The sequence below is a fragment of the Mytilus edulis genome, chromosome 5 (genome assembly GCF_963676685.1).
Source record: "Mytilus edulis chromosome 5, xbMytEdul2.2, whole genome shotgun sequence".
In the NCBI taxonomy this organism is placed as follows: domain Eukaryota; kingdom Metazoa; phylum Mollusca; class Bivalvia; order Mytilida; family Mytilidae; genus Mytilus; species Mytilus edulis.
In genome coordinates this window covers 75,186,976-75,200,727 of record NC_092348.1, presented here as the reverse complement: position 1 = coordinate 75,200,727, position 13,752 = coordinate 75,186,976, and positions in this window count along the sequence as shown.

Below are 13,752 nucleotides of genomic sequence, written 5' to 3'. Positions count from 1 at the left end.
TGAAGTTTCATCAAGTTTGGAACATTTTGAGATTTTTGAATTTTTTGGAGTAGTTTCCATGGCAACATAGTAGTTCCAATGAGTGCCAAAAATCATCCAACACCTGTATATAGTGGGCACCTACATTGTATTAAAATATAATGATTCTGAGTTAAATAGTATCCAAATAGTTCACCAAAACAAAAAACTGTTTTTTTTCACATTTGTTCCGTTTCCATGGTAACGGCAGCCATCTTGAAAGTGCCAACCCCAAAAAGCAAATCTTCATCTGGTGGTTAACATTATGGTATAGTACCATCTTCTTGGGTCCATTCACATTAGAGTTCCAGACTGGACAAAAATGTGTGGAAGAAAAATAATAATAAAAATAAAAACAAAAAGAAACGTAGAATAACAATATGTCACCCAAACTCCGTTTAGGGTGCCATAACTAGAATTGCCATTGCAAGCAATAGCGGATGTCACCCTTCCCCTATTGTCACTAAGCGGCATCCATTTGAAAACAATTTAACAGTGAATGCAGATCAACGCATTGCCATATATCTTTCTGTAAATTTTCAGTACATTTTGAGCATTGTCAAAAGTTTCACATTTCTTCTGTTTCCATGGCAACGGCAGCCATTTTGAAAATTCCGAAGTCAAAAGTCTCATCTATACATGCCAGTTAACAATAATATTAAGTTTCATTAAGTTTGGAGCATTTTGAAAATATTTGACATTTCTGCAGTTTCCATGGAAACGGTGGACATTTTGGAAATTCCAACTTCAAAAGTCTAATGCAGACTTGATAGTCAACAAATATATTAAGTTTCATCAATTTTGGAGGATTTTGAAATTTTTGAAATTTTTGACATTTTGGCTGGTTTCTATGGTAACAGATACCATTCCAAATTTCTAATGGCAGATACCACATTGGTACATGGGAGGGAACATACCATCAAAGTTTCAATGGATTTGACCTACTATTTTAAGAAAGTAAATGCCACTTTAAGGTTTTTGAAGCATTTTGACCATTTTTTACTTGTTTCCATGGTAACGGCAGACATTTTCGAAATTCCAACGCCAAATTGCACATCTACCAATGTTGCTCATCGTTACTATGAAGTTTCAAAACATTTGGAGCATTTTGATATTTTTGAAATTTTTGGTGCAGTTTCCATGGCAACATAGTAGTTCCAATGGTTGCCAAAATCATCCAAAACCAGTATATGGCTGGCACCTACATTGTATAAAAATATGATGATTCTGAGTTTAAGCATCTCCAAATTATTCACCAAAACCAAAAACTGGAATTTTTCACAATTGTTCCGTTTCCATGGAAACGGCAGCCATTTTTTATGGTCTTAGACCCACCTGCACCCCGAAATTTTTTGTTCCACCTTATAGTGAACTATCATTAAGATTGGTTCCATTTCACTCCAAAAAACCTACCGGACAAAATAGGTGGAAGTATAATAATAATAATAACTAGAATTGCCATTGCAAGCAATAGCGGATGTCACCCTTCCCCCTATTGCCACTAAGCGGCAGCCATTTCAAACTTGTTTAACAGTAAATGCACAAATATGCATGGCTATTCATCTTTCTGTAAATTTTCAGTATATTTTGAGCATTTTGAAGTATTTCACATTTCTGCCGTTTCCATGGCAACGGCAGCCATTTTGAAAATTTCAAAGTCAAAAGCCTCATTATTACTTGTCAGTTACCAATAATATCAAGTTTTATTAAGTTCAAAGCATTTTGAGAATTTTGACTTTTTTGCAGTTTCCATGGCAACGGTGGCCATTTTGGAAATTCCAAAGTCAAAAGTCTCATCCAGACTTGGTAGTTAACAATAATATTAAGTTTCATCAATTTTGCAGCATTTTGAAATTTTTGAAATATTTGATCCTGTATCCATGGTAACAGAGTAGTTCCAATGATTGTCATAATCATTCAAAACCTGTATATAGTGGACAACTATATTGTATAAAAATTTGATGATTTAAAGTTAAAGCATACCAAAGTTATTCACCAAACCCTGAAGTTTTTGGAGCATTTTGACCTTTTTGCATTGTTTCCATGGAAACGGCTGACATTTTGGAAATTCCAACGCCAAATTCCACATCTACCAAAGTTGCTCATCGTTATGCTAGAATTTCAAAAAATTTGGAGCATTTTCATATTTTTGAAATTTTTGGTGTAGTATCAATGGCAACATAGCAGTTCCAATGATTGCCAAAATCATCCCAAAGCAGTATATAGTGGGCACCTACATTGTATTAAAATCTAAAGATTTTAAGGTTAAGCATTCTCAAACAATTCAAGGAACTCCAAAATTATATTTTTTCACCATTTTTCCGTTTCCATGGTGATGGCAGCCATTTTTTAGTTCCAAAGTTTCACAGACTCTGGGGAGTCAGGGTTCCTTGTTATAGTGCATCACCATTCGGATTGGTACTTTTGGCTCTGAGAAAGCTGGCGGACAAAATTAGGTGGAAGTATAATAATAATAATAATACAGAAAAAGAAACAGAGGAAAAGCAATATGTCACCCGACATTGTCGATCGGGTGACATAACTAGAATTGCTATTGCAAGCAATAGCGGATGTCACCCTTCCCCCCATTGCCACTAAGCGGCAGCCATTTCAAAAACTTTTAACAGTGAATGCACATATTTGCATGGCTATACATTTTTCTGTAAATTTTCAGTACATTCAGAGCATTTTAAAGTATTTCACATTTATACCGTTTCCATGGCAACGGCAGCCATTTTGAAAATTTCAAATTCAAAAGTCTCATCTATACATGCCAGTTTACAATAATATTAGGTTTCATTAAGTTTGGAGCATTTTGAAAATATTTGACATTTTTGCAGTTTCCATGGCAACGGTGACCATTTTTGAAATTCGAACTTCAAAAGTCTCATCCAGACTTGCCAGTCTACAATCATATTAAGTTTCATCAAATTTGGAGCATTTTGAAATTTTTGAAATTTTTGACATTTGTGATGGTTCCCATGGCAACAGAGACCATTCCCAAAATTTAATGGCATATACCACATTGGTACATGGGAGGGACCATACCATCAAAGTTTCGATCCATTTGACCTACCATATTAAGAAAGTTAATGCCACTTTAAGGTTTTTGGACCATTTTGACTTGTTTTGCATTGTTTCCATGGAAACGGCAGACATTTTGGAAATTCCAACGCCAAATTCCACATCTACCAAAGTTGCTCATCGTTATGCTAGAATTTTAAAAAATTTGGAGCATTTTCATTTTTTTGAAATTTTTGGTGTAGTATCCATGGCAACATAGCAGTTCCAATGATTGCCAAAATCATCCCAAAGCAGTATATAGTGGGCACCTACATTGTATTAAAATCTAAAGATTTTAAGGTTAACCATTCTCAAACAATTCACCTAACTCCAAAATTAAATTTTTTCACCATTTTTCAGTTTCCATGGTGATGGCAGCCATTTTTTTAGTGCCAATATTGAAAAGCAACAGGAAAGTCAGGGTTCCTTGTTATAGTGCACCATCATTCAGATTGGTTCCTTTGGCTCTGAGAAAGCGAGCGGACAAAATTAGGTGGAAGAAAAATAATAATAACTAGATTTGCCATTGCAAGCAATAGCGGATGTCACCCTTCCCCCTATTGCCACTAAGCGGCAGCCATTTCAAAATAGTTTAACAGTGAATGCACATATATTCATGGTAAAACATCTTTCTGTAAATTTTCAGTACATTCAGAGCATTTTATAAAAATTCACATTTCTGCTGTTTCCATGGCAACGGCAGCCATTTTGAAAATTCCAAAGTCAATAATCTCATCTATACATGCCAGCTAACGATAATATTAAGTTTGATTAAGTTTGGAGCATTTCGAAAATATTTAACATTTTTGCAGTTTCCATGGCAACGGTGGCCATTTTGGAAATTCCAACTTCAAAAGTCTGATGCAGTCTTGACAGTCAACAATCATATTAAGTTTCATTAATTTTGGAGCATTTTGAAATTTTTGAAATATTTCATCCTGTATCCATGGTAACATAGTAGTTCCAATGATTGTCAAAATCAATCAAAACCTGTATATAGTGGATAACTATATTGTGTAAAAATTTGATGATTTTAAGTTCAAGCATACCAAAGTTATTCACCAAACCCGGAAGTTTTTGGAGCATTTTGACCTTTTTGCATTGTTTCCATGGAAACGGCAGACATTTTGGAAATTCCAACGCCAAATTCCACATCTACCAAAGTTGCTCATCGTTATGGTAAAGTTTCAAAAAATTTGGAGCATTTTCATATTTTTGAAATTTTTGGTGTAGTTTCCATGGCAACATAGTAGTTCCAATGATTGCCAAAATCATCCAAAACCAGTATATGGGTGGCACCTTCATTGTATTAAAATATGATGATTCTGAGTTGAAGCATCTCCAAATAATTACCAAAAAACAAAAAGTGGAATTTTTCGCAATTGTTCCGTTTCCATGGAAACGGCAGCCATTTTTTATGGTCTTAGACCCTACTGCAACCCGCAATTTTGTGTTCCCTATTATACTTAACTATCATTAAGATTGGTTCCATTGGCTCCGAGAAAAGTGGCGGACAAAATAGTTGGAAGAATAATAATAATAACAAAGAAACAGAGGAAAAGCAATATGTCACCCGACATTGTCGATCGGGTGACATAACTAGAATTGCCATTGCAAGCAATAGCGGATGTCACCCTTCCCCTATTGCCACTAACCGGCAGCCATTTCAAAATGGTTTAACAGTGAATGCACATATATTCATGGCAATACATCTTCCTGTAAATTTTCAGTACATTCAGAGCATTTTAAAAAAATTCACATTTCTGCTGTTTCCATGGCAACGGCAGCCATTTTGAAAATTTCAAAGTCAAAAGTCTCATCTGTACTTGGCAGTTAACAATGATATCAAGTTTCATTAAGTTCAAAGCATTTTGAGAAATTTTGACATTTTTGCAGTTTCCATGGCAACGGTGGCCATTTTGGAAATTCCAAAGTCAAAAGTCTCATCCAGACTTGCCAGTCAACTATCATATTAAGTTTCATCAATTTTGGAGCATTTTAAAATTTTTGAGATATTTGATCCTGTATCCATGGTAACAGAGTAGTTCCAATGATTGTCAAAATCAATCAAAACCTGTATATAGTGGATAACTATATTGTGTAAAAATTTGATGTTTTTAAGTTCTAGCATACCAAAGTTATTCACCAAACCCGGAAGTTTTTGGAGCATTTTGACCTTTTTGCATTGTTTCCATGGAAACGGCAGACATTTTGGAAATTCCAACGCCAAATTCCACATCTACCAAAGTTGCTCATCGTTATGGTAAAGTTTCAAAAAATTTGGAGCATTTTCATATTTTTGACATTTTTGGTGTAGTTTCCATGGCAACATAGTAGTTCCAATGATTGCCAAAATCATCCAAAACCAGTATATGGGTGGCACCTTCATTGTATTAAAATATGATGATTCTGAGTTTAAGCATCTCCAAATTATTCAAAAAAAACAAAAAGTGGAATTTTTCACAATTGTTCCGTTTCCATGGAAACGGCAGCCATTTTATATGGTCTTAGACCCTACTGCAACCCGCAATTTTGTGTTCCCTATTATACTTAACTATCATTAAGATTGGTTCCATTGGCTCCGAGAAAAGTGGCGGACAAAATAGTTGGAAGAATAATAATAATAACAAAGAAACAGAGGAAAAGCAATATGTCACCCGACATTGTCGATCGGGTGACATAACTAGAATTGCCATTGCAAGCAATAGCGGATGTCACCCTGGTCCACCAATTGCCACTAAACAGCAGCCATGGTAACGGCAGCCATTTTGGAAATTCCAAAGTTGAAAGCCGCATCTAGATTAACAAGTTAACATTTCTGTAACGTTTCATACAGATTTGAAGAATTTTCAAAATTTTGCATTTTTTGCACAGTTTCCATGGCAACATTTGAAAATTCCAAAGTCATACTGCTGCTTTATATTGTGCTCGCCATAATATAATACCATTATATAACATTTAATGGTCGTAGATTTACTTTAACACCAATGTTCTAGAATGTTCTATTACATTTTTACATTCTTTCTGTTTCCTTGACAACGGCAGCCATGTTGGATATGCCAACCCTCGACTGCACTTCTGCACATGGTCTTTAACATTTTGATAAAGTTCCATAACAATTGGTCCATCCTATTCTCAGAAATAGTCTGGACAAAAAAGTGTGGAATAATAATAAAAAAAAGAATCGTACAATAACAATATGTCACCCGACCTCAGTCAGGGTGACATAATAATAATAGAGAAAAAGAAACAGAGGAAAAGCAATATGTCACCCGACATTGTCGATCGGGTGACATAATAATAAGAAAAAAAAAAGAAACGTAGAATAACAATACGTCACCCCAACTCCGTTGAGGGTGCCATAACTAGATTTGCTATTGCTAGCAATAGCTGAGGATGGCACCCCGTACTGCACATTGTCACAGTAGCATCAACAGTTATGAGTGTACAAAATTTAAATGACATTTCTATTATACATGACAGAATCAGCATTTCTTAACACCCCCCCCCCCTTTTTTTTTCTCTTCCGTAGAATACGTTTCAATTCTATAGATAGTTTGGGAATCCTTTTAAATCTTAAATTAGACACGCGCGCGAGTAGGAAGGTGGTGTCACGTGATACTCAAGTATATTATCGTGGACTTAGCATATTAATATTCTTTTTAGAGGGGTCGTTGGACAGACAACATGTGTATATATTGACGGAGCGGCGTATTAAACTGTTCAATTTATTCTTCAATAGCTCGCGTATCACACAATACATGTAACTTATCGTGTACAATTTAATTACATGTTTATCGATTGATTTCAGCTAATGTGTAGATTTTAACAGGTGTGTCATTCACGGATATGTACTTTAACGCAAGTGCAGAAATGTCAGTAATATGAACTCTGAGTGTTTCTTTTTCTGTCGGTGGCGATTTTCTCTTAAAAGCACGATTTTTGTATAGAAAAGAAAAGAAGCAAGTGAAGTAAAATACATATTTTTATTCTAGCATATTCTAGTACATGTTAGCACTACAGCATTACGTTCACATACTCCTGATTACGATATGCGTGGAATTGTTGTTATATTTTTCAAGAAAATGCAGCTTAAATGTCTTTTCCCGTAGGGTCAATGTTAAACTTTTGTCCAGTTTCCATGGCAATGGCGGCCATTTTGAAATTTCTTAATATGGTCATAACATGTAGGCATACCAATATATCATTTAATGTCTCTAGAACAAATTTAACATTGATGTTCTGGAATGTTCTGTGAAAATTCAAAGTTTTGACCTTTTTGCATTGTTTCCATGGTAATAACAGATATTTTGGAAATTCCAACGCCAAATTCCACATCTTCCAATGTTGCTCATCGTTACTGTGAAGTTTCAATAAGTTTGGAACATTTTGAGGTTTTTGAAATTTTTGGTGTTGTTTCCATGGCAACATAGTAGTTCCAATGAGTACCAAAATCATCCAACACCTGTATATAGTGGGCACCTACATTGTGTTAAAATATAATGATTCTGAATTAAAGACTATTCAAATAGTCCACCAAAACAAAAAACGGGATTTTTTCACATTTGTTTCGTTTCCATGGCAACGGTAGCCATCTTGATGGTGCCATACCCCACTGCACTATAGAATGTTGTGGTCTACATTATGGTATAGTTCCATTAACATTGTTCAAGCCAATTCCGAGAAATAGCATGGACAAAAAAGTGTGGAAGAATAAATATAATAACTAGATTTGTAATTGCTAGCAATAACGGATGGCACCCTCGTCCCCCAATTGTCAGGCGAGCGGCAGCCATTTTGAAAATTTCAAAGTCAAAGAGTGCATCTACACATGCAAGTCATCATTTTTGTAAAATTTCATTAAGTTTGAAGCATTTTGAAATTTTGGACATTTTTGCTGTTTCCATGGTTACGGCGGCCATTTTGGAAATTCCAACTTCAAAATGCAACTCCGCACATGTCAGTCACTATTCCTGTAAAGTTTCATCCAGTTTGCAGCACTTAATTTTTTTTGAAAATTTTGAACATTTGTGCTGCAACCATGGTTACAGTAGATAATTCCAAAATTCTAAAAGCGTACATCTCATTGCCACATGTCATGTTATATATCAATACAGTTTCATTGACTTTGGTGCACTACTCTCTGAGAAATGCTGATTTTATGCATTTTTCCATAGGGTCAATGCAAAACTTGGCCCCAGTTTCCATGACAACGGCGGCCATTTTGAACTATCCATATATTGTCTTGACATCTTGGCATACTGGAGAACATTTTCATAAAGTTTCATCCAGTTGGATGTTATAACGAAAGAGTTAGAATTTTTGATATTTTAGCTGTTTCCATGGTAACGGCAGCCATTTTGAAAATTCCAAAGTCAGACTGGAAATCAGCAGATGCCAGTTAACATTCCTGTGGAGTTTGTTCCAGTTTGGACCACTTTGATTTTTTTCGCATTTGTGCTGTTTCCATGGAAACGGCGGCCATCTTTTATCATTCCATAGCAAGGTGCACAACTTCAAATGGGGGTCCGCATTATGTTATAGTTCCAACAATATTGGATCACTCAATTCTTAGAAACACGATGGACAAAATGTGTGGAAGAATAATAAAAACTAGAATTGCTATTGCAAGCAATAGCGGATGTCACCCTTCCCCCCATTGCCACTAAGCGGCAGCCATTTCAAAAATTTTTAACAGTGAATGCACATATATGCATGGTAATTCATCTTTCTACAAATTTTCAGAACATTTGAAGCATTTTGAAAATTTTGAAATTTTTGATGTTTCCATGGCAACGGCAGCCATTTTGGAAATTCCAACTTCAAATTCTGCTTCAACACATGACAGTCAACATTATTGTGAAGTTTCATCAAGTTTAAAGCATTTTGAATTTTTTGAAATTTTTGATGCTGTATCCATGGTAACATTGTAGTTCCAATGATTGTCAAAATCATTCAAAACCTGTATATAGTTGAAAACTATATTGTATGAAAATTAGATGATTCTAAATTAAGGCATACCAAAATTATTCACCAAACCCTGAAGTTTTTGGAGCATTTTGACCTGTTTTGCATTGTTTCCATGGTAACGGCAGACATTTTCGAAATTCCAACGCCAAATTCTTTACATACCAATGTTGCTCATCGTTACTGTGAAGTTTTATAAAATTTGGAGCATTTCCATATTTTGGAAATTTTTGGTGTAGTATCCATGGCAACATAGCAGTTCCAATGATTGCCAAAATCATCCCAAAGCAGTATATAGTGGGCACCTACATTGTATTAAAATCTAAAGATTTTAAGGTTAAGCATTCTCAAACAATTCAACTAACTCCAAAATTATATTTTTTCACGATTTTTCCGTTTCCATGGTTATGGCAGCCATGTTTTTAGTTCCATTACCGGAAAGAAACAGGAAAGTCAGGGTTCCTTGTTATAGTGCATCATCATTCAGATTGGTTCCTTTGGCTCTGAGAAAACTGCCGGACAAAATTAGGTGGAAGAAAAATAATAATAATAATAATAATAATAATAATAACTAGATTTGTAATTGCTAGCAATAACGGATGGCACCCTTTCCCTCATTGCCAGGTGAGCGGCAGCCATTTTGAAAATTCCAAAGTCGAAGAATGCATTTACAGATGTCTAGTAACATTTTTGCAAAGTTTCACTAAGTTTGAAGCATTTTGAAATTTTTGATATTTTTGCTGTTTCCATGGTTACGGCGGCCATTTTGAAAATTCCAACTTCAAAATGCAACTCCGCACATGTCAGTCACTATTCCTGTAAAGTTTCATCCAGTTTGCAGCACTTTATTTTTTTTGGAAATTTTGAACATTTGTGCTGCAACCATGGTTACAGTAGATAATTCCAAAATTCTAAAAGCGTACATCTCATTGCCACATGTCATGTTATATATCAATACAGTTTCATTTACTTTGGTGCAATACTCTCTGAGAAAATGCTGATTATATGCATTTTTCCATAGGGTCAATGCAAAACTTGGCCCCAGTTTCCATGACAACGGCGGCCATTTTAAACTATCCAAATATTGTCTTGACATCTTGGCATACTGGAGAACATTTTCATAAAGTTTCATCCAGTTGGATCTTATAACGAAAGAGTTGGAATTTTTGATATTTTAGCTGTTTCCATGGTAACGGCAGCCATTTTGAAAATTCCAAAGTCAAACTGGAAATCAGCACATGCCAGTCAACATTCCTGTGGAGTTTCTTCCAGTTTGGAACACTTTGATTTTTTTCGCATTTATGCTGTTTCCATGGAAACGGCGGCCATCTTTTACCATTCCATACCAAGGTGCACAACTTTACATGGGGGCCCTCCTTATAGTAAAGTTCCATCAACATTGATCCATTGGATTCCGAGAAACACGACGGACAAAATGTGTGGAAGAAGAAAAAGAAAAATAAGAAAAAAAAGAAACGTAGAATAACAATATGTCACCCCAACTCCGTTGAGGGTGCCATAATAATAGGGAAAAAGAAACAGAGGAAAAGCAATATGTATGGAACGCCAACACTGTCTTGTTATGACCATTTTCATTATATGATGTGCATTTACCTTTATATGATGTGCATTTACCTTTATATGCTGTGCTTTTACCTTTATATGATGTGCACTTGTCATTATATGATGTGCAAACACCTTTATATGATGTGCAAATATCCTTATATGATGTGCAAATATCCTTATATGATGTGCAAACATCATTATAGTATGTGCAAACATACTTATATGATGTGCATATATACTCATATGATGTGCAAATAAACTTATATGATGTGCAAATATACTTATATGATGTGCAAACATTCTTATATGATGTGCAAACATTCTTATATGATGTGCAAACATTATTACATGATGTGCAAATGTACTTATATCATGTGCAAAGATCCTTATATGATGTGCAAATATACTTATATGATGTGCAAAGATCCTTATATGGTGTGTACATATCCTTATATGATGTGCAGTTTCCCTTATATTACGTGCAAACATCTTTATATGATGTGGTTGTGTCATTATATTATGTGCTTGTAATCTTATATTATGTGGTTAGGTTTACTTCATTATATGATGTCGAAACGTCATTATATGATGTGCTTTCATCGTCGTTATGGTCAATGAACATGATTACGATTAGAATGATTACTGTCTACGTCATAACTGATTCCGATCTGCTTCTGTAAACTATTAACCCGGCTCAAATATGTGTCTATCGCTAGCGAAAGTGAAATTTATAGGGGAAATGATACAAAGAAATTTAACAAAATTAACGTTTCAAACATTTCGGTTGAAGATTAAAATCAGTTAATACAGGAGCTAGTTGAAGAAATCTCCGGCTGTGGAGAAAATGATAACAAATAAGTGCCTTTTATAACTTGCTATTCGGTTTAAGCATAGGCTCCGTGTTGAAGGTCGTTCTATGACCTATAAGTGTTTCCTCTTACAAATATTGACTTGGATGGAGAGTTGTCTCAGTGGCTCTCATACCACATCTGCTTATTTCTATTCATTGCAAAAGACACAATTGAAATCACAGTCTGTTTCAAAATTATTTCATAACAATAGCTATAAAATTATCTACTGATGCATACTATGGCGAGATGGTTTGTTTTATTAAATGTTGTTGAATAATATTAATCTGTAAATGGTAAGATGTATAATGTAGTATTGAATATGTACAATGATATTACATCTAGTATATCATATACTTTATGCTACTAAAGGAGTAGACCGATTTCATTGAGCCGCAACTCCTCTAAAACCATACTAAATCGGAAATATGTGTGATAGGACTTTTAATTTGTCTTTGAACCAATCTTTTTTCCACAGAAAACGCCAATTATTGGAGAAAATACACAATTTCGAAGACTGCAAGCTTAGTCGACGTAGTGCCCACAAAATGCGAAATGGCTATGTGGGAAATTATAAAAAATGAAAAAGTGGTATCTTTGCTAATGAGACAACTCTCCACAACAGACCAAATTACACAGAAACTAATAACTATAGGTCACCATACGGTCTTCAACAATGAGCACATATTGGCATATACAGATTGTTTATTTTCAACTTATTTTAATGGAGATTTTTTTAATTGCTAATAAAATTCTGAAACATTAGTACTAGTATGTCAACAGATTTGGAGTAGCGTCAACGATTTCTGAGATATAAGGGGTTGATTCCTGATGAAGTGTTTTAGATTTAATTTTTCGTCCGATTAGATCGGATTTTACCTTTGTGGTACTTATTTTGATCCTTTTCGGTAATGGCAACGGATTTTATGTAGACGATATAGTTATTGAGTTAAAAGGGGGAAAAAAACACTGAAAATCACACTCTGCCACACTTTTTCCAATTTAGGGTATTTAATATTTTTATTTTCCAACCGAGATGAATGGGGTGACGCCCGTCTTTTGCATTTTGTTCCTCTTTTTCGTCTCTTTAAAAAAAAAAGAATAAAAAGCATTAACTTTTTCATTACTGTGTCCACCTTATACCTGTGTCATCACTCTTTGTTTCAACACTTGCCCACTCGCTGGCGTCTCCTTGTATCATCGGTACAGCGGATATAGATACTAACCAAGGGGTCGTGATCGATTTTTCTTCTGACACGGTACTAAAATCTTTGTTTTGTTTACATTATATCAATGTGTACTTCAATCTAAACATATTTGTTGTTTTAAGAAATGATTTGGTCTTAGGTTGGTGATTAGAGAAGTCTCACTATTTGCCTAAAACAAGAATCCTTACTAAAAACATGTGCAAATACTTGTCAAAGAAGTTGGCGCTCGTTGCAACTCTTTTTCTGATAGAAGGCCACTGTTTGTGCGTAATAAGTATAGCTGTTTCAATAATTGGCATTAAAATATTTTGTACATATGTTATTTTTCGATATTTTATTCCGACAAGAAGCGTTGTGTATTGCTGACCACATGAATCCTTCTGTACGGTGCATAGTTAAATGAATGTACGGTATATAGTTTTTCATGCTTCGAAGTACCTACAAAGCTATATCCGCTGTACCGATGATACACGATAGTATTTATAATTCGGAATACTTTGCTTGCTTGTGACAATGGTGTTCGACAAGGAGAAAACTTATCACCTTTCCTATTTTATTTACTTTTGATTGACTAAAATAATTTCTTAGTGACTAGAAATATTACATGACTTAACAGAACTATACCAGAAGATCTGGAAAGAGAATTAGAAATATATCTTAATAAGTGTTTTGTTATATTGTTTGCAGATGACACGGTGTTGTTGGCTGAAACAGCACAGGATCTGCAGACTCAACTCAATGCTTTCCATGATTATTGTAAGGCTTGGAACTTGAAAGGAAAGTTGTCAAAATTCAGTCTTAGTGAGGTTTTTTTTTTGGACGGAAGCCAAAAAATCTTCGATTTTCTTACAATGATACTAACATTGAGATGAAAAAACAATATAACTATTTGGGAATTGTTGTTACTAAAACGGGAAATTTCAATATGACAAAAACATTTATCCTATAAGGCTTTAAGCCATGTACGAAAACTTGAAAACAGGAAGGATGTATAAGATTTCTGTAAAATGTCAACTTCAGCTTGTTCGTTTATAAAAAAAATATATAAACACGTGCGTTTGTCCTTCAGCTGGCTTAGTAAT